Below are 18,394 nucleotides of genomic sequence, written 5' to 3' on the forward strand. Positions count from 1 at the left end.
TAAATGAGTTTATCTACATGGTCTGTGAGAGATAAACGCACGTGTCGCGCACGTATGCATATAGTCCCATATACATCTTTCTGTGTACAGTGCTTGTAACTTTACGAAGACTGGGCCATATTTCTTATCATTTGATGATTCCAGAACCTTGCAGCACACACCAATACTTATATGCTAGATGATCAGTCTTTTCTGATCGATTCCACAACGTTTCTTTCACGATGCAATCGCATGACCATAACTGGTCTTTACCTTTAACTTTGTACGATGTGCTATCTGTAAACTCCCTTATAATAATATAATCCCTTTTATAATTGCTTTATAGTCTTATTACTATCATCATTATTAATATTATTATTATTATTATTTTATTTTTCATTATTATTATTATTATTATTATCATCATCATTGTCACTAATGTCATCATCAACATCATTGTCACAATCTCGATCAATTACCATGTTTTAGGGTCTGTTTTTATAGCCCAAGCCAGGACAGTCTTTGTTATGATAATTAGTTATCCCTTTTGAGGTGCTCTGTAGCCCTAGCTCTTTTCATACTGCATTGCTAGGCATGCACCCAGGTGCTAAATTCCTATATGTTCTGGACTGGGCTGGTTCAGTCATACAGTTTGGAATCAGTCTGCAGCCAGCTCCCACACTGAGAGGACCTCTAGCTGTTTCACGAGCTGGGGTGACTCCGGATAGCCACACCTGTTATCCATTTAAGTGTCGGCAAGTTTTGCCAGCAGTAAGTCAATTTGTTTTCTTATTTTTAGAGAGGAAAATTATTCCTAGTTTTGTACTTGTTTATCCATACAGAATATGAAGATACGAAACTAGCAGATGATTTAATTTGTGAACTTGTTGTGCTATGTTGTGCACATTTAGGACATAATATCGCATTTTGCACGTTTACTGGGTAGGCATGCTGTATATGATTATAATCATATACAAATAAGCGCTAACAATCTCAGTGCTTTTACACCTGTGATAAACCAAGGAGTTTTAAGAGATGGAATCATATCTAGCTCATTCCCTTTAATTTGTACCATCTTCGATGCCGCCAGGAGAAAATATGTCAAGCATGTGCTTAACTACGTCTTCCTTGCAGATACGTAGACAGAAGATTCCTGCCTAGCTGCAAACTTAACGGGCCACTTTCAAAGGGAAATATGCTTTTGTAATGATAATTACTTTTCGTTACCACTTGTCTAGCTGATAATACGAGCAGTACACAGTGCTTACCTTTACAGGAGACAAAGCGAAAGGAAATGGAGCAAGATTTCCTGAAACATTAATCAAAATTACTTGACTGGGCAGGTGTGGGCACTAATCTGACATAGTGCATAAAGAACTGTACATGAACAAATTCATTTTGTATTTTCGTGAGCCGGAAGTAATCGGCAAAATGTCAAATGGCAGGTTTTAGGATTGTACATTTTTTAAAACTTTTGTTCAAAATTAAAACTGCTATCATACAACGTGAGCAAATTTCTTGATACAATTAGGTTTTTGTATTCATATTTTATCATCTCTTCGATTTTATCCTTGTTAGTTCAAATAAAAAGTGAAATATTAACGATATTTCTTTGTGAACAAAATCACTACTCAAGCTTTTCAATGATACTGGCGGCTTCGAACCTCGGACATCAACGATAAACAGCACACCTGTAGATTCTATTATGCAACCTAAGAAAACGGCAGCTGCTTGGAATAACTTGTTGCCAGTTGGGACTCCAACTCATCAAACTCCTTGCATAAACGGTATAATCTTATATTATTATTGTAATGGTGATGATGATGATGATAAATATCTTGTTTCAACAAACTTCCACTGATAAAATGGAAAGTTCACACTAGTATTCAGTTGGTTTTAATAAGATCGAATAAAAGAGAGACAGCTAGATCAGTGGAATTAAAAAAAAACAAACATGATATTCATTATCATCACCATCATCATTATCATTATTATAATTATTATTATTATTATTATTATTATATTATTATTATGTCAGCTAATTTAGAATTTCAATTCTGAAAGTTTGAAACTCAGTCGTTATGAATTTAAAAATTGATTGAGGAAAGACAAAATATGATATTTAGATTTGCAAGCATATTAATCAAAATTGATATTTTATAATCATTCTAGAAAACAACTTTGAAAAAAAAAATCTTCTTTAAATGTACTCGCAGTATACAGATCCACGTCCTCAACCGGAGGAAACATTTTATATATATCATGGACTGCGTTATTGAATGCATTTGCCAAGTCTTCTTGATTTTTATCAATTTGTCCGTCTATTAGAGAGTCAAAACTGTTTCTGCATTTGTTTCTTGGGATCAACTCTTTATTTTTTCTTCTGTTTATCTTCTTTCGAGGGACTTTATTTGTTCATATCATAACATAACAGCTATTTACAACAGTGTTTATATACAGAATTCATGCAATTTTAATATTTTATATATTTAACTAATGTGACATCACTAGCTAAAATAATGAAAACATTTTTTTTTTACTTTGTTTGTATCAAATATACAGCATGTATCCTGTGCTTTTCACTTTTAAAAAATTCTCTACTATATAGTTTCTTTAGATAATAAACTGAGCAAAGTTTAAAAGATTCATTGCTCTCGTTTCTATTTCATGACCTTTTAAAAGAATTTTTTCCTTCAAAAAGATTTTGAATTAAACAAAATATCGACTAATTTGGATACAATCTTCCAAAAAAGCGTAACCTTCTTACTAGCCAGGAGAAGGTGAGTAGTTGTATCCGGGATCTTACAGATATCACATAGATTATTATTTTTAATCTTCCATTTACATAAATTGTCTTTGTTGGGTAATATTCTATGAATATATTTAAAATTAAACTGCTTTATAATTCTGTTGTCATTTACAAAGTAAAATTTATATTGAAGCACCGTCTTCCAGTTAAACCCATTAGGTAAATCAAAAAAGCGTTCCAAAAATAAATACACTGCAGATCCTGTTCTTTTTTAACATCAAATTATAATAGTGTTTGGCCAGCATGCCCGCTTCAACAATGGAGTCACATGTTACCATTTCTATTGTACTGGATTCCACTGCAGACGGTGGATTATTGACATATTGTATCCTATTACGTAACTTCTGCAACCAAAAATTCGGGAATGCACTTTTTAACTTTGCCAATTTAAAGGCGGACAGTAATTCATTTTCTTGAAAATTAATACAAATGGAATCAACTTCTTTCCAGATACTGTTTACTGAGACTTGTTTCAATTTAAGAATTGTATTCAGTTTGGAAAATACAATAACTCATTCCTATTTTTGATATTGCTACTATACCAAATCATTTAATTTTCAATATATGTTACTTTAAAACACATCACTATACTTCAATCCAGCCTAAGAACAAAACATGTCAAAATAAAAGTTTCAACTCTTTATAAACTTTCCAAGTTTTGGTTATCCAAAGTGTCATAGTATTTCTTTTTCATCTTTTTATTAAGATTGTTAGCTCTGTTTCTGTACTTTCTAAATTCATTCCAAAACTGATACTTTTCGTAACTTGTTAAAATCACGTGTTCTTGAAATTTCAAGATAATTTACTGTTATCCAAGGTGCTCCTCTTGATTTCCTTCTCACTGATACTATTGGCGCATGTTTATCATATACGCAATTAAAACAATTCTTAAAGCTCTCCCAGAACTCATCGATACTATCATTGTTTAAACTATTCCAATTGGTATTTCATAAACCTTGAAAAAACAGTTCTTCATTAAAACTTCTATATGACCTGAATTTACTTATTACAGGAACAGTTTTGATACCTAAAGATTTTAGTATAACGTCCACAAGGGAATGGTCATTTAGACCGATTGACTGAACACCTGATGTCAATGAACTTATACAGTTTAAAACCAAAACAAGGTCGATTAAAGTACTGCTAAATGGGGTTATACGAGAAGGACTTTGTATCAGCTGCGACATATTATATAAAGCACATATTTATTTAACTTTGTCTGAAAGGTTGTTTTCAGTAAACATGTTCAGGTGCGGATCTAAGGGGGTTAGGGGGTTTAACCCCCTTCCCCGAAATATTGGTGGGCACTTTTTCCGAATTTCGGGGGGGGGGGGCAAAATGAAAGAATAAATTTAGTGCTCACTACCTCCCCCCCCCCCCCCCCCCCCACTGAGCAAATTATTGGTCGGCGCGATTTTCAAATTTCGCCCCCCCCCCCCGTCTTGGAAAATCCTGTATCCTCCACTGGGTCACCCCCCCCCCCCCCCAAAAAAAAAAAAAAAAAAAAAAAAAATGCTAGATCCGCCCCTGATGTTGCAATTGAAATCACCCATAACTCTTATGTTATGTTGGAAACTCAACCATGAGTGAATTATGAGGATGAAGTAAGAAAGCTATGACTATTCAACATTGTTAGATGTTCGAGAGATGTTCATCAAATCATTGTTTAAAAAAATGTCCGATCTTCGAAGGACGTGATAGGCTTCTTAGCAGTCTTTCCATCACTTGCTTGTAGGGCTACGAAAATTCGTCTGTCTTGCGACTAAGCTGCAGTGACGTTACTTGCTTCTCTGGCTGCTCTCAGTATCTTGTAGTTAGCAAAAGTCAGATCTTCTGCTATTGAGACTTTTGACTGGAGTAATGCACTCTTGTACGGATAATAAGTTCTCCACCAAAGATGATTCTAAGGGCACGCTTTTGTACCTGTTCGATGACTTTAACTTGTTGCTTTGTGAGACCTCCTAACAGGTACAGCATATTCGACAACTGGTATCATGAAACTGGTATAACCAACAATAAGGTCCTGAACTGTAATAGACTGTGATTCTTCAAGGTGCGAAGTACATACAAACGACTATTTGCACGTTTGACCATATATATACTCAACATGCGTATTAATAACAATAATAATACGAACAATTTATATAGCACTTGTGACATAACAGTTTTAAAGCGCTGCACACATATCAAAATTACTTCAAGAAAAATCAATATTACTAATGGAATTAACAATACTCAAATTACCAAGAAAACAAAATATTACTTACATAACTTAATAAATTAACATTAAGTTACCAAGTATTCCATTTCGATTCAGACTGGATAAAGACTCCAAAGTAATTTTGATGTATCGCTACGTTGCAACGTACGATGCGTCCTTGAGGGTAAGCACTGTCGGGCCTGTTCGTAGTGTCGTTCACAGCGTACCTCTCTCATTTGCCTTTGTGGGCATAAAATGATTATGGATGGTGTCCTAGACATGAATTAGAAATGGTCAGAAAAGAAATTGAGTGAACAGTGGGGTGGGAAAGGGATAGTATGGAAAAGGAAGAGCAGGATGGTGATAAATAGAAGTAGACCATTATTATCTTTTTCACTAATTTTGTTTTTCTCTTCAGGCTATTCACACATACCTTCATGACTAATGTCGATCCTGAAATGGAATTCCAATGGAACTGGCTGAAACTCTAGTCGATGTTTTGTGACTTCTGCCATACTCTTGGCAAATTTGCAGTCGGTAGACCAGTTCCACTGTTTTCTGGTACCAATGAATATGGAATTGAAATCTCTCAGGGAAGCACTTGGAGATTGGCCTTAAAAATGTAAGTTATATGATTAGATTAGTACACTACAATTATACACTACAATTAAAAAAATGCACTCAATACACTGCACACCAGACTAAACAAAACTGTAAATTAGGCATGACTATGAAACAAAGTACGTGGTGAACTAATAATACATATTAAAAACGGTGATTATAAAGCGCTTACCACTGAAGGCTCTAAGCGCTATAACAAACAGAATACAATGATAAACAATTACATAAACGAAAACAAAAAATTACAAATAAACCTTCAAATTACATTATATATATGAAAGGATTTTTTAATGTATGGATATTTACAAGTACATTCTCATGTGAAATTGTAGTTCATAAAATCATAATGGAGTTTATCTGTAACAAATTGGATATATATTTACCATTCTATTAATCGACAGTAAAACCCATGCAGTGTGTTGTGTGTAAAGCCCCAGAAGACGTTATTGGAGTTATTGAAATGGACAATGTATATGGGATATTTTTATTAAAGTCATTTGATGAAGAATTTCGTAGCGTTCTCATTTCTTGCAATAACAAAACACAACGTATCTGCTCTTAAACAACTTTTAGATAACCACACAATATTTAATGTACAAAGATCTTACAAGGAATCCGTCTGGTTAAAGTTGCTTGTAGTGTCGTTCACAGCTTGATGACGAATAGATGCTTCAGATGTTGAAGAGTAGCTCTCTCATTTGCCTTTGTGGGCACACACAGTTCTTGGATGGTGTCTTAGACATGATGGAATAGAATGGTCAGAAAGGAAATTGGGTGAGCAGTGGCGTGGGGATGGTATGCGAAAGGATGAGCAGGAAGGGGATATGCAGAAGTAGATCCCTTTTTTTTTTATTAAGTTTTGTTTTCATAGGCTATTTACAGATACCTTCATGATTAATGACCTGATATGAAATTCCTGCGGAACCGGTTGAAACTCCTGGAGCCGATGTTTGGGGATTTTTGCTGTACTTCGGGCAACTTTTGCGGTATACACCAGTTCCACAGTTTTCTGGTCCCCATGGATTGGGACTTGAAACCCCTCAGGGACGTACTTTGATATTTCCGTCAGGATTTTCATTGTATCACCTGCAGTGGAAGGATTTTGCTCGACTATACCAATATTGGCCATGAAAAAGCAAGTTATATGTTTTGATTAGTACACTACAAGTCATGATACACTACATTTATATACACTGCATACCAGAGTAACAAAACTGTAAATTAGACATGAATATGTTCAAACAAAGTATCTTGTGAAATATTAATAAGTAATAAAATCGGTGCTCTTAAAGCGCTTACCACCGAAGTTTCTAAGCGCTATAACAAACAAAATACAATGATGAACAATTACATATTAACCAAAACAAAAAACTACAAATTACAATACATTATGAAAGACTTATTAATGTATGGATATTTACATGCACATTGCCAATTGATATATTGCAGGTTATAAAATTATAGTGGGGTTTATCTGTAAAAAAAAAATTTAGATATATGCTTACAATAGTATTAATTTTCTACAGTAAAACCTAATGTGTTGTGTGTAGCCCCAGACGATTGGGTGTATTGGACTTCTTAAATGGACAATGTGTAAGGGATCTTTTTGCATAAGTTTTATTAAATTCATTAATATGAAGACTTTCATAGCTCTCTCATTTGCCTTTGTTGGAACATACAGTTCTTGGATGGCGTCCTAGAGATGAAGTAACATAATGTAGGCAGTGCATCTGTATTACTGATCAAAGGGAAGGAATTCGTCTGGTTAAAGTTGCTTGTAGTGTCGTTCACAGCTTGATGACGAATAGATGCTTCAGATGTTGAAGAGTAGCTCTCTCATTTGCCTTTGTGGGCACACACAGTTCTTGGATGGTGTGTTAGACATGATGGAATAGAATGGTCAGAAAGGAAATTGGGTGAGCAGTGGCGTGGGGATGGTATGCGAAAGGATGAGCAGGAAGGGGATATGCAGAAGTAGACCCCTTTTTTTATTAAGTTTTGTTTTCATAGGCTATTTACAGATACCTTCATGACTAATGACCTGAAATGGAATTCCTGCGGAACCGGTTGAAACTCCTGGAGCCGATGTTTGGGGATTTTTGCTGTACTTCGGGCATATTTTGCTGTATACACCAGTTCCACAGTTTTCTGGTCCCCATGGATTGGGACTTGAAACTCCTCAGGGACGTACTTTGATATTTCCGTCAGGATTTTCATTGTACCACCTGCAATGGAAGGATTTTGCTCGACTATACGAATATTGGCCATAAAAAAGCAAGTTATATGTTTAGATTAGTACACTACATGATACACTACAATTATATACACTGCATACCAGAGTAACAAAACTGTAAATTAGACATGAATATTTTCAAACAAAGTATCTTGTGAAATATTAATAAGTAATAAAATCGGTGCTCTTAAAGCGCTTACCACCGAAGTTTATAAGCGCTATAACAAACAAAATACCATGATGAACATTTACATATTAACCAAAACAAAAACCTACAAATTACAATACATTATGAAAGGCTTATTAATGTATGGATATTTACATGCACATTGCCAATTGATATTGCAGGTTATACAATTACAGTGGGGTTTATCTGTAAAAAAAAATTAGATATATGCTTACAATAGTATTAATTTTCTACAGTAAAGCCCAATGTGCTGTGTGTAGCCCCAGACGATTGGGTGTATTGGACTTCTTAATTGTACAATGTGTATAGGATCTTTTTGGATAATTTTTATTAAATTCATTAATATGAAGACTTTCATAGCTCTCTCATTCGCCTTTGTGGGCACAAACAGTTCTTGGATGGCGTCCTAGATATGAAGTAACATCATAGAGGCAGTGCATCTGTATTACTGACCAAAAGGAAGGAATTCGTCTGGTTAAAGTTGCTTGTAGTGTCGTTGACAGCTTGATGACGGAATAGATGCTTCAGGTGTTGAAGAGTAGCTCTCTCATTTGCCTTTGTAGGCACATACAGTTCTTGGATGGTGTGTTAGACATGATGGAATAGAATAGTCAGAAAAGAAATTTGGTGAGCAGTGGCGTGAGGATAGTATGGGAAACGAAGAGCAGGAAGGGGATATACATAAGTAGACCCCTTTTTTAAAATTAACTTTGTTTTCATCGGCTATTTACACATACCTTCATGACTAATGACCTGAAATGGAATTCCTGCGGAACCGGTTGAAACTCCTGGAGCCGATGTTTGGGGATTTCTGCTGTACTTCCCGCAATTTTTGCTGTGTACACCAGTTCCACCGTTTTCTGGTCCCCATGGATTGGGACTTGAAACCCCTCAGGGACGTACTTTTTTTTTTTTTTTTTTTTTAATTTGGCATGAATATGAAACAAAGTACCTGGTGAAATAATAATAAATATTAAAAACGATGCTTATAAAGCGCTTACCATCGAAGTCTCTGAGCGCTATAACAGCCAAAAACAATTACATATTTCACAAAACAAAAAATTACAAATAAACCTACAAACTACAATACATTATGAAGGGCTTATTAATGTATGGATACAGGCGCGTACGCAATGATCTTACTTACATATTGACTTTTTTGTGCACTTTCTGCAGAGTACTTATGTGGGATGTGATCAGTTTGTGTATGATCAGCAAACTCTTCCATGGTGGCATCTAAAATTCTAGAGAATGCACTCCACCCTACTCCTTTGACTCGGGAGGAACGATTTTGTGGGCTAGTCTTTCGCCTTCGTCGTGCTCTGATCCGTCATACGTCTAAAAGAAGGAGGACTTATTATGTTATAAAATTAATTTTATGAAAATGATATGCTATTTATAATACATTTTGAGTTGTGCCCCAAGGGAGAAGGCACTTATTAGATATACAGGAATTGATGATATTTTTGTTCATGACAAATGGGATAGTTGTCCAGAAATATATCTGAATCCACTGACAAAATTGCCCTTAACATGGATGACATTGCTTAAGTGCAATGCTCAGCAAACATTTTATTCGTATTTGTCGTTTTATTTCGAAAGGGTAGCCCTTTCAGTTATAGAAAGCTGCTCGACCAAGGGCCCTGAATCAACATGAACAAAAACATATTTACCAAACATAAAAACATACATAACTTATGATGAGCGCATAAATTAAACAAAATATATGTTAAATAAATTATAAAATTACGTGAGGGACAGGAGTATGCAGAGTTTTTTTTTTAATGAATCCAGTGAGTTTATCAAACGTAAAGAAGGGGGTAATGCATTACATATAACGGAGCCTTGATAACAGAAAGATCTTTTGAAGTAATCGGTTCTGGGTTTTTCAATGTATAGAGGACAGGTAGTCGCATACCTAGTATAAACGTTTATCGTTCGATAGCACATAAATATATTTCGACATTTTATTATTTATCACCTTAAACATCCATATTCTACATAGGTATTGCACTCTCTCAACAACATTCTAAACAGGATAATAATGTACTACGATGTGTCAACATATCAACATTTAGTATCAAACGGGCATAAAGATTCTGAAGCTTTTGTAACTTTTATCAAAATGACATTTTGTTGAACAGCCCAACAAAACAATACCGTAGTCAATATGTGATAATATCAAACTATCATATAACAATATCATATAATATTCAATATTTTATACATTGCGAGACAAACGAATGTCACTAGCGATATTATTTTCAATGTTTAATTTTTTTCATACATGATATGGATCTAGATAGCTTGGAGACAATTTTCGATATATGTATATCCCAGTTCAAACAATGATCAATTTTGAAGATTCTTGCTTCTTTTTTTTTGCAGTTGACGTGCACCTTTTTGGGACATGATGACGTTCCTAATTTCAGTTCAAAGCAGATAGTAGTTGTAGACTAACAAATGGTTGCATCAAATGAGATTTGTGAAAGAGGTAAAAATCACAGATTTTCCTCCAAAATTCTCGATCAACTCAAACCATGTAGAATTAGAGAGAAACATGTGTGTGATGTTGCTCACATTGGTAACGATTATTTTATGGCAATTCCAATAATATATGACAAGACAATGCATTATCTTTATAGTCTTAGGTCTTTTATAAATATAAAGATTTTCTGACTTATATATGGATACTATCAAAGATAACTTTCTCATAATAATTAATATATATTCTGCAAACATTGTGCTGTAATAATAATATATACACAAGAGATTTTTTTATATCAGAACTAACGTTGTGTATTTGGGCCAGCCTCCTCTCGTTGACCCTCTCTCTGAAGAAGAAAAAGAAAGGAAAAGAAAAAAATCCGTAAGCGTTGGAAAATACTTTTCAATAAAAACATCTTTTGGAGCCTTGCCAAGGAAAAGGTATTGAAGGTAAAGTATTTTCCCAGAAACCTGTTTTTCTGTCTGGCTTTCTTTGTATTTCAGGAACCATTATGTGTGTGCACTTAAAACTTGATGGCACGTATTACAATGTGATAAAGTAACCAGATTTTTATAATCTTGAATATTCCCCCCCCCCCCCCAAGTATTGAATATAGTGTTTTTAAAACCATTTTGGGGGATGCATTTGTAACTTCTTTATTACCTGAATTGTCTTACACCATTCAGAAATGATGTCATTATCCTGAGTGAGTTTGTCTACGTTCCTTCGAGCAGTGTTCACACTTTGTGTCATTCACACATTGAGTTGATGGCCTGAAAGTGAAATGGAGTATTAAAAAGGTGGTTTTCATTCTCTATTTATTTTGTCAACATCTATATATAACTCTAAATAGTACATTAACAGGACATCATACAATCTGTTGTATTACCCCAACTCTAGCTCTAATATTTATATATGCTATACACAAGTACCAGAAATAATGAAGCTCCGTAGACGAAGAAATTGTTTCACAAATTTTCACCCTTAGGGCTTTGTCAAGAAGTGATTTGATTTGTCTTTGAAAATGTTATTGTTTATTCATCAAAATGTGCACATCCAATCAAAGTCAAATGCAATTATTTATAAATTACTTGACAAAGCCATAAGGACGAACAAATTCTTAACAATTTCTGCGTCTACGGAGCATCATTATTTCTTGTATTTTTTATTACTTTCCCGAACTCAGCAGAAACCTATACTTTCTTGTATGTTGCAGTCCTCTTCTTTTCTCTTTCTCCAAGCTCTCTATCCTCCTCTCCGCCTATCCCTTTCTTCCTTTCTTCTACTTATAATGCATATTATTTATTTGTGTATTCGGGCGTACCAATTACAAGCTCTGCTTATCGGGTTTCGCGCTTTCTTCCTTGTAATACAAGTTCTTTAATTAATGTTCCTACGTATAAATTGAATTGTTTGAACAGATGTCAAATAATTATGTTGTCAAATTGAATGGAAGAAAATAATATATATATATATATATATATATATATATCTATATAAAAGTTCGTCTCTGTTTTACTCTGAAATTGATCAAACACAGATGGGCAACTCTGTGACGTATATTTTGAGGTCCTCAATCGTTTTTTCTTAAGTTTACAGATTTGTGCTGGATAACAATTCACTTGAATTAATTTTTTAAAAACAATTGAAATTGAGTTTAAATGATGATTTGCATTTGTCTGCTCTGAGTATTCATTTACTGTTGTGTTCATATACCTTTGAGCAACTCTCTGATGTGTTATTCTTACTTTTCCTTTCGTACCACACCTCCACAATACAGATGTAAGGGACCCTGGCAAGTATTTGTGCCGATGTGGACTATGATGGAATAGGGCTGTCATGATCATGCTTCCCATTCTTGATCTGGTGGATCTAGAGTCCAGTGAACTAGCTATCAAGGAGAAAGAAAAGGTAATCACCAAGATGCCTCATGTTTTGAAAGTTTAGGGAATTGTTCACCTAAAATAAAAGAGATAGAAACTGGTTTCTTTCCTACCTTGTCTCGTAGCAACACCTGTTGAAACAGACACTTGGGACAAATTATCTCACGAGGTGAATAATAGGTAGTCGTTCAAATATTACAAAGTACTGATAGAAAGAATATGTAAGACTATAAAAAAAAAGTAATACCGCTTCTTTGCTGAAGAAGTAAGTGAGAAGAAACTCATAATCTCTATAAAGTAATAAAGCCTTAGAACCGAGTATAGAAACAAGCGAAGAAGTAGGACATGAACTATTATGAAGCTGAATAAGCTTTGGTATAGACTTTAGACTTTAGGCTCTAAAAGACGTGTGCTCTGTAATAACAGCTCGGGAGAAGTTATGAATATAGGTGTGACAAGAAAGTGTAATATGCATGCCATACCAATGTACCAATACCTTGGGTGGTTGCACATACCAACAAATAGGGTGTGGAATATGCTTGCCAGAATAACTGCGAATCTCAATACAATAATGTTTAAAATGTGCTTGGCAGAGAAAGTATGTGTGGCACTCTAAAAATGTTACAGGTGAATAAAAGGCCAGACTTCAACCCACACAATAAAGACAAGACAATAATATTTACAAATGTAAAGTTCTAAGGTCAAGTCACTACAAGTATTATAAATCTGCATTATAATGAAATCATAAAGCCTGTATGTATTATAGCCATGTCGACTGATAAGGTCATATTAACCATTATCTTCTCTTAATTTCACTTAAATTATCTTATGAAATGTAAGTAGATTTCTTATATTTTATTTGAAATACTTTATAAGAATACCGAAGCTGTGACATTACATTTTTTCTTTAGAATTTCTCAATTTTCCCTTCATTTTCCAAAAGAGCATAAAAAACAATGTCCGAATGTCGAAAACCAATTGAATATGTTAAGTATTGGCTGAGATATGAACATCTTAATAAATTTATTTCCTATGGTAACTCGGTGTTATAGTGCTCTCAGCTGGTTCCTAATGTTATGAACCAGAGCAGTATAACACCGAGTTCCCATAGAACAACTATATATTCAGATGGTCATATCTCAGCCAATACTTAATATATTCAATTGGTTTTCGACATTCGGACTTAATTTGTTATGCTCAATCGGAAAATGAAAAAAAAATTGAGAAATTCTAAAAATAGATTTTTTATGACATCACACTTCACCACTCTATAGGAGAACTTAGGGTAATATCGGTACAATATCACTGGGAAAAAAAATCATCTTGTTATTAATTGAATCTTTTGTATGTTCAACCTCTGTTGTATCTGTGTCATTGCAGCTTATAAAACACTGTAAAGGGTGGGTGCTGCAACTCTAATCTTCTGAGGAAAAGTCGTCCAGTCGAATTTGGCCTTCTGGTTCTTGGGGGAACAGGTCCTTCCTCTTTACCATCTCCTTCCTCACTTTGATTTCGTTGGTGCCGTTCAACGCTTCTACTGCTGACGTGGATGGGAGGATTAGGAAAAGAGCCTTATACTTTGATTTTGCCAAGTATTGCACAGCTTTCCTCTTCATTCCTTTGCTAAATGGTATGAGTCCTGGCAGCTTCTCCTCGTCATTGTTTGCCATTCCAGTGAAAGCTAATTCAATTTCCTTTCTATACAAAGAGTAAACAAGGTGGTTCTTAGAAGTTAGCACACCAGCCACGTTAATATGTAGGACAGCTGGCCACTTTATATACAACTTGGAAAACATCATTTTATTATCAGAGATTTCACTGTGACTTGCGTGACTGTTTAAGGAAAATGTACTTTTAAATCATCTGCCAACTCTTTGTCAAGTGCTAATTTCGTTAACTCTAAAATAAGACCTGATTCCAAGTCACAGATATTATTTTTCATTGGGAAACGTACACAGTGCATGGTATGGTTCAGAACTATCACACACACAATTTCCATCTTCAAAATCCGCAAAAGGAAGTGCCATTAATAATGCATTAATCAATGTATATCACTAGTGTTACAATGCACATATTTTCACAGCATATTCTTGGTATCAAAAACATAATGTCCGAAGAATAAATATATACATAAGATATACACACACACACCCTCATGCACACATCACCCGACCACACTTCCGCACACATACCACACACTGTTCCTAGCATCCTCAGAATACCCACAGTTGGAGCAACAGAATAATAGAAATAATCTACAAAAAAAAATTGAATAAACGATTAAAGCGAGGCAACAATAACTCTGTGTTAAAAGTCCAATATTTCATCGCAAAAAATAATTGTATTCAATATTTTTATTCGTGGGGTCCCGTGGGGTTACCGGACAACCCTTAACGAATACCCACCCCAGGCGCGTACACAGGGTTTTTTTATTAAAAAAAAAATATATATATATATATATTCCCATGGCTGACCTCTAAAAGATGACCTTACCCCCCCCCCCCCCCATGGAGCAAAATGTCAAATTATCTAATTTCGATACCAAAAAAAAAAAGTGTCCTCTTAGCCCCCCCCCCCCCCCCCCTCCCGCTTATTCAGCGGCTGGCTGGGTCGTTGCGAAATTTTCGGCCCGATTTATAAATGTTAAACCCCCCCCCCCCCTTGAAAAAATCCTGCGTACGCGCCTGATCCACCCAGTCGACAGATCTTAATTCCCTTGGCTCAAAGTTAGCTATTACATTCTGCCATAACCATTGAACATGTACACGCATCAATACATGCACACATCCTAGCACGCACATAACAACATAAATTTAAACAATTTTGATTTATTTCTCCAAATATGTAATACAAAGAATAACAGACAATTGAACAAAAGAAACGTTTTCAATATTGATTGCTTATTCATCAAAATAATTAAACCAAATCTTATTTGCAGTATATATATATTAGCAACAGAGTAACATATAAGTACCTAAACATAATATATCTGTCAATTGTAAATGTTATTCACTTATATTAAAAATTAAAAAAAATTAAACAAATCTGGAGGTAATTTTAATGGAACAATGACTGCTCCTCCCTGCCCCCCTCCCTCACACAAAACACACCCACCCACACGCATACTCACGCGTACACCCCCTCCCCCCCCCACACACACACACACATACATTCTAATCACTCAGTGGATGTCTGCTAACATTCTCAACTCAAGAAAAATATACTAAATAAGTACATTAACCAGGCAGCAAATCCACTTTTAAAACGCTCACGGTGGTGAAGAAAAATCTTAATTAACACTAAGCTGCTCCCACTTTAAAAAAAATGTGATCCCAGCTCTCCCATTTCAATAGCTATTTTCTTTTCCTCATCTCTATACTTAAAAATGCTTTTCTTCATCTTTTCTAAAGTTGGTACTCTCCCCCCCGGATCTTGAAATAAATGTAACATACTTCACCATGAACATTATAGTATTACACATTTTTATTCTATATGAATTACCTGCCAACCTAACAAAATATCTCGCCATTCTAAATCACACACACTAACACGCACAAACACACACATAAGCACGAACACGCACGCACACACGCACACAATGGTTTGTGTGTGTGTCGTGGGTCGCATGGGGGGGGGGGGGTTGTGGTGTGTTTGGTTGGATGGGGTTATTTGTTTTATATTATTTTTCTCCATCAATCGTACAATCTATGTATCCAAAATGTATTAAATCATGTCAAGATAAAACAATGTATTTTAAAGAAGGATTTTTATTGTTTTGGAATCAAAGAAAACTATTGAAGACAAAAAAGTTTTTTTTTTGTTTATGTGTATATATACATAGATGTATATATATATATATATATACATAATTATTACCCGTATCAGACATCTGGGCTGGTCATTTAAAAAAACCGTATTGCACTAGTTTTCACTAGAAGTGGGAACGGAGGAGTATATTCTATGTATTTTTCTTGGTCTCCCTGCCCGTATAGACTTTGCGTGTAGAGACGAGTGAAAATATAGTCTTGTATTGACCGCGCCGTTTTTTGTCATTTTCATTGCGCATCTATTGTGACGTAATAATCACACCAATTAAGGCACACTGTTTGCAGTGTATCGAAAATTTCGTCAAGCACTGCTGGTTGACAAAGTTTGTTCAGTTTTTTGAGATTGTCATAGTTGTATATGTATTTGCTCTAGATGTCTGATTTGGATAACAATAAAAATATTGACTGGCTTAACTTTCGGGAGACCACATATATTGCCCTCACAATACCCATATTGCTCTCGTCTATGACTCGGGGCAATATGAGTCTAGTTTGGGTAATATAATTTGTTTCTCTCTCAAGGCCAGTCAATATTATGTAAATATATAATTAATAAAACAATTGAATTACTTTTATACTTTTCAGAGTATGGGCACACTTGTGAAGAAGCGTATATATATCCATGTGGTGAATCAAATTTGGTTAAACTCTTATTTGATGCACAGTCCACGACGAAGACTAAAATGCCGAACGCTATGGCTATTAAAATAAGACTAGCAGGACCCGTGGAAAATCCACGGGATTCTAGGGGAGGGGGCCAAATAGATAGATAGATAGAGGCCTATGTGCTATCCAAAAAAAAATTAGATTATCTTTATATAGAGAATTTTTATAATATATGCTGTTTGACCATGAATGGCGCATCGTAAAACAAACTATGTCAGATAGGATCTCGATAATTACTATTTATTTGCATTATTATTGTTGTGATTTCAATGTAGTTTCATGAAAAGACTACATATGCAGAGGCTTGGATTATGATTATGTTGGCATTATTCACAAAATGTGTATAATTATTTTCAAAGTAAAGATTTTACGCGAAAAATCGGACGGTTTGTGCACAAATTGACTCGACTGTGTGTGGGACTGTGAGCGTAGAATCCAGTGAAAGATTTTTTTTTTCGGGGACTCGATCTATATCAAATTTTGGGAAAATTTTTGGGGGCTACTTTTTTTTATCTTTCGGGAGCTCCTTTTTCTTGGGCTAATTTTTCATTAATTCATTTAAAGATGCAGTTTGTTTAGTTTAGTAGCGTAGTGTTACGTAAAAAAAGGCGTACTTTCTGCGTCCAGTTTCTAAGCCGAAAGTACGCGAATTTTGTTAAACATATTAAATTGTTTGCGTCCATCTTGCATACATTTTTGCGTCCCTCAGGGTATAGTAACGTAGGCCAGCGTACTCTCAGCTCAGCGTAGTTGGTACGCAACTCTTCTATGGACCCCACGCCAATTATTGATCGACCTGCCAGTGTCACAAATAAGGCAAAATATGCTCATCTGACCGTAATTAAATGCCTAAAACCCCTGAGCTTTCGGGGGTTCAGCCCTTTGTACCCGTGGACACCACGCCTGCACTCAAATCGCTTTGAGTTACCTGACCCCCCCCCCCCCCCCCCCCCCCATACTTTAAAAATTGATTTGATGCAAGAACTGTATCATACTAAAAGTATTATCATGTTTTTAAACGACCATGACGACCGTCTGATTTTCTTGTGAAAACTTTACTTTGAAAAATGATTATCGAAATTCAGTATACAACTATACATGGCCAGAATAATCACAATCCAAGCCCAGGTTTCATACATCTATTCACGAAACTATATTGAAATCGGGGCAATAATAGCAATTTCAAAGTGTTGTTTAGACTCTCCTCACACCACGGACAGACCTGGCTACTCCATGCTCACACACTCAGCTCCGACAGCACCCCCGACAGCAGCGCTCAGCTGCCGTGGCAATACACTGTGGACTCAAGGCAGTTTGCAACTGAACTGTCACGTGAAGGCGTACTATCACAGATCTATTTGCGCTATTCTTGTTGTGATTTCGATGTAGTTTTCATGAAAAGACCAATAAAACAGAAGCTTGGACTATGATTATGTTGGCATAGATCACAGAATTTGTATAATTATTTTCAGAGTAAAGATTTTACGTGAAAATAAGTCCA

The 18,394-nt window shown here is 35.2% G+C and overlaps 1 long non-coding RNA gene across 1 annotated transcript; it reads left to right on the forward strand.

Annotated features, from left to right (window-relative positions):
- The first annotated feature begins 592 nt into the window (after window positions 1–592).
- LOC105443964 lies at window positions 593–12,400 on the forward strand. Its single transcript, XR_004064380.1, has 5 exons — window positions 593–750; window positions 1,616–1,766; window positions 5,407–5,610; window positions 11,204–11,317; window positions 12,298–12,400. It is a non-coding gene; the product is annotated as an uncharacterized LOC105443964 (long non-coding RNA).
- Window positions 12,401–18,394: the final 5,994 nt, after the last annotated feature.

The sequence above is a fragment of the Strongylocentrotus purpuratus genome, unplaced genomic scaffold, assembly GCF_000002235.5.
Source record: "Strongylocentrotus purpuratus isolate Spur 01 unplaced genomic scaffold, Spur_5.0 spur5_scaffold_16, whole genome shotgun sequence".
NCBI lineage: Eukaryota > Metazoa > Echinodermata > Echinoidea > Camarodonta > Strongylocentrotidae > Strongylocentrotus > Strongylocentrotus purpuratus.